The sequence below is a fragment of the Terrapene carolina genome, unplaced genomic scaffold, assembly GCF_002925995.2.
Source record: "Terrapene carolina triunguis isolate 2854851 unplaced genomic scaffold, T_m_triunguis-2.0 Scaffold141, whole genome shotgun sequence".
In the NCBI taxonomy this organism is placed as follows: Eukaryota; Metazoa; Chordata; order Testudines; family Emydidae; genus Terrapene; species Terrapene triunguis.
The window spans coordinates 3932190-3936897 of record NW_020664492.1 but is presented as its reverse complement, the minus strand read 5'-3'; positions in this window follow the sequence as shown (position 1 = coordinate 3936897).

Sequence of the window (4708 nt, the reverse complement as noted above, 5' to 3'; positions counted from 1 at the left end):
CGTAGCATTGACCGATTCCGCATTCTCTCAGCACTCGCTCGTTACCGGGGTCCCATGCACCTAAGGCTCCGACAATCAGTGCGTGTGTCTGGACCTGGTAACCCTTAGCTCTCAAGGTTTCAGCCAGAGGGGCACATTTCTCTACCTTTCTAGGTCGGGCATTGTGGAAGGCCGAGGTCCTGTTTTCGAAGGGCACTGTGACGTCCACCATGATGATCTTCCAGTCCTCGTTGGTGATGACGATGTCCGGTCGCAGTTGGCTGTCAGTTCCGGGGATGGCGGAGTTTACGACAACCTTCCCCACAGGTGGCGGGATGGCTCTGGCCAGGCAATCTTGGATGGCATTATGTCGCAGCTGTCAAGCTCTTGAATGGGGCTTGAAGCTACACAGGACGTGGGGTAGCATCTCGTTGGCGTAGCCACACTTCCTGCATCGCTTGTCCCGATTCCCGTGGCGAATGGCTCCGTTCAGTGGGACGCAGTTGAGCCAGGCCCTGTGGATGAACCTTCAGTTGGCAAATTGGGTGAAGCTCCCCCAGGGAGGAAATAGTTGCTGGCATCCCACTTGCACATCACATCAAATGCCTTGCCCGGTCCGGCTTCCGTTTCAGGTTTTTACCTACATTGGGGAACCAGAGCAAGATGTAGTTATACCAACTCAAACTCCATCTAGACTCACCTTTGAATTTGATTTTTTGTTTCTTTTAACAAACGGTAAATGCCCTGTAATTGTACTGCCCGTCACCTCACTGTCCCACCATTCTGAGTCCAAGAACATTTTGCATACAAAAATGCCTGGGACTGTCTGGGCAAACACTCACAAGTAATTACATCTGTTTCTTAATAATTTCACTAAGCAGATAAACAATGCTACAAACATGGTACCATAATAGAAGAAAGTGAGATAATACAGAATGCCCAGCATTAATACTTGCGGTACTCAAGCCTCCATGTGGGGAATCCCAGAGTATGGATAATTATCAGATGGGCATCAACTGGGCATCTTCTGATGCGTCCCTCACAGTACACGGGCCAAGTGACACCTAATGCCCACAGAAGCTCATACATATGGTTACAGGTTTCCACCTCTTTCCCTTGTTTGTACTTCTACACCCCATTAACTTTGGGGTGTCCTGTTTTTCATAGGCTAAATTATTAATTCCTCTTATGCTCATTAATACTTACGTCAACTAATCATCATAGCAACTTGCAGTTAACACATTGCTGACTGACACCCTATTCCTACAAAAACATTTTTAAAAAATGTTACAAACGGCTTTAACTGATCTCTTGTGCCCTTTGATACACTGCAATACAATTTTCACAAACATCAGCACTTACATGTATTTATTGTAACAAAATATTTTATGGTTCAAGGTTATTCATCAGTCAACTCCTCAAGTCAACCTGTTTCTATGCTGGAAGCCTTATTTGGCTACACTAAATATCTTATAGCCATGAAGCCTATAGGCCTTGCATTCCGGCCTTAATTCATACCTATACCTTATCTATCTTATCCCTACAGTAAGCTAATTCTCCTGTCACTCTTATACCCCACTACCATTCTACTTTTTCCTAACCACACAAGCTAAGCAATTTTAACAAAGCTACAAATACTCTTACCTGTAAGGTCATAAGCTACAAAGATTAAGAGTAACACTGCATGCATACATGTACATTAATAATATCTTGCATATTATATATACAATAGAACCTCAGAGTTACAAACACCAGAGTTACGAACTGACCAGTCAAACATTTAGAACTGGAAGTACACAATCAGGCAGCAGCAGAGACCAAAAAAAAAAAAAAAAAAAAAAAAGCAAATACAGTACAGTACTGTGTTAAATGTAAACTACTAAAAAAAAGGAAAGCAACATTTTTCTTCTGCATAGCAAAGTTTCAAAGCTGTATTAAGTCAATGTTCAGTTGCAAACTTTTGAAAGAACAACCATAACATTTTGTTCAGAGTTATGAACATTTCAGAGTTACAAATAACCTCCATTCCTGAGGACTTCGTAACTCTGAGGGTATGTCTACACTACGAAATTAGGTCGAATTAATAGAAGCCGGTTTTATAGAAATCGGTTGTATACAGCCGATTGTGTGTGTCCCCACATAAAATGCTCTAAGTGCTCTAGTCGGCGGACCACGTCCACAGTACCGAGGCTAGCGTCGACTTCCGGAGGTTCTACTGTATAGGTTGACTAGATGTTATTTTACTGCATTACATGACTTTTGTGGTTCAAAATATTTTACATCTCTGAGGTTCACCTTTCATTAAGGTTTTCTGTACCTTTCTGGAATTACAAACATATACTTAAAACTACTTCAGATACTCCCATTTGTAGAGAAGAGTCAATTGCCAAAGAGTGCATATTGATGCCAAGAGTCAAGTCAAAAAGGTACATGTGGGTTGCTGTGACAGATTTGAAGCTGCCCTGTAATAATTTATTAATTAGCTTGGTTATTGAGATGTTTACTGTATGAATGTACTTGTTTAGCTCAATAGTGGAAAAACAGTCAGGAAAGAAAAGATGGTTCAAGGCAAGCCACCGATCAGCAAACACTTGAGAGTTACTAAGGAACAATGCCAGAACCACTGGCTCTGAGGACTCTCCCCTGGTAAACCTAAAGGACTGAAGGATTGCAGGCACAGCCCAGGAACACAGAAGAACTAGAGCAAGGTTTAAAAGGGACTCTCTCTCAAGAGAAGGTGTTAGTTGTCCATGGGAACAAGATTGAGACATAGTATAGTACCCCTCTGGCATGATGTTAGGAAGAGAGACATGCAGGTAGAGTGTTGTTTTAAAATCCTGTTTTCCTCTTTAAGCTTTGTTCCTACTACTAAAATAAATGTTACTTTGATTTTTAAAAGGCTGTCTGATCACTGTATACCACTGATCACAAACTCCTGAAGGGCAGAACTGCAGGTGCCTGAACACAGTTGGACCTGCTGGGTAATAACAGTTGACACACAGGGCACAGTAGCTCAGGGCCCAGTCTCAGAGTGGGAGAACTGCAGAATTCCTCCCTGGGATAGGCAAAGCATGAGGCCTGACATGTGAGAGGGTGCACTCAGAGAGACCAGGGAGGAGACAACGGTGCAGCTAGTTCTGTAACTATGATAGCTGCACTAATTCCAGCAGCACGCCTATGATGGGGATATCTGGGATGCCGCTCCAAAAGATCGTTGTGATGTATTTCAGCAGAGTGAAATCTGTGCCACTAGCCACCTGTCCTAATGGCCAGTACCGAATGATAGATCATTTACAATTTTCCATTCCATTTAAGCAATAATTAAAATAAATAAAAGATCTTCAAAGTTTAAAATTAACCACTTTGTTAAAATATTAGGTTTCCCCCAATTGTTATACAAGTTTTAAAAGGTAATGAAAACTGTATTTTGCAATTGTAACATATTACAAATGAAATGGTGACAGAGCTAACAAATGATGAAAAGCACCAGACATATTCAATCTAGATTGCAATAAAGCATTCTTTACACTATCACATGAGAAGCTGGTGGATAAATTAAGAGGACAGGCATCAGTTCTATTGTGATATCCTTTTTGAATCCATGTTATGAGATAGGATGCAATAGGTCATTGGAATACAACTGAATCATCTTAAAAAGAATACATACAGAATACCTGAAACATGTGACTTCAAACAGCCTATTTTCCCTTTTGTCGCTAACATCAAAACTAGCACCCTGAGCTTGGTTCCCCCCAAGCCTGGCACCCCAGGCGGCGGTCACCTGCCCCTAAATCTGGCCCAGGGTGAGGCTCAGTATTTGCCAGCAGCAGTAAAGGCAGAGTCATAGTGTCAAAATCAGCCTGTTTTAGAAATAGATGTAAATGACGCTGAGGTTGCAATCCCTTTTAGGGCAGGGTTTATCTTTATCTTTTTGCCTAGCACACACCAAAAATACTGTCAGCACTAAACAACAAAAAATAGTAAATAATAACAGGGTTGCTTCCACTTATTCCAGGCCTGAATTTGACCTTTAGTATTCAGTATTAGGGGATGCTCAGGGAGGTGGGGGGCTGTAGCATAGGTGCTCAGGGGATTAATTATAAGTCAAGGAAGATTTGTATTATTATTGCACACATTTATAAGGTGCCACTGTGGTATTTGGGTGTCTTAAACTGAGGCACTAACATTTTGAATAAGAGCAGGAAAAGAAACCGCATGTTTCTACTTCTTGCAGGTTTGGGGTAGACAATGAAGAGAGATATGGCCAGTCGGCTAAGCACCAGAATTCATACTTCCTCATATGAGTGCATGGCATGTCTCGGCCATGCTACCCACACGGTCATTCTAATGGCGTCATGTGTGACATTTATGACCAGATGGAATATGCCCCCATGTGGGGAAAATAAGGCAGGGCCTGCCCAGATAATCGGGTGCTCACTTTCAGATCAGGTGCCCCTAGGGTTGCCAAGTTCCAGTGCCTAGGGGCAGGAGCCTCTTGGCACCCCAGGGACTAGGGCTGGGGCAGTGGGTGGTTGGAGGGAGCTATAGCAGGGGGATGCTCAGCAGCAGCAGGTGGGGATTGGAGCCCCGGGCTCAGAGTGGTTGGGGGCAATGTAGTAGGGGGATGCTCAGTGAGGCTCAGGGTGGCTGGGGGGGGGGGGGGGGGGGGGGGGGGGGGGTGGTGAGGGAGGCGGGGGGGCTGTAGATGGGGAATGCTCAGAGAAGCGGG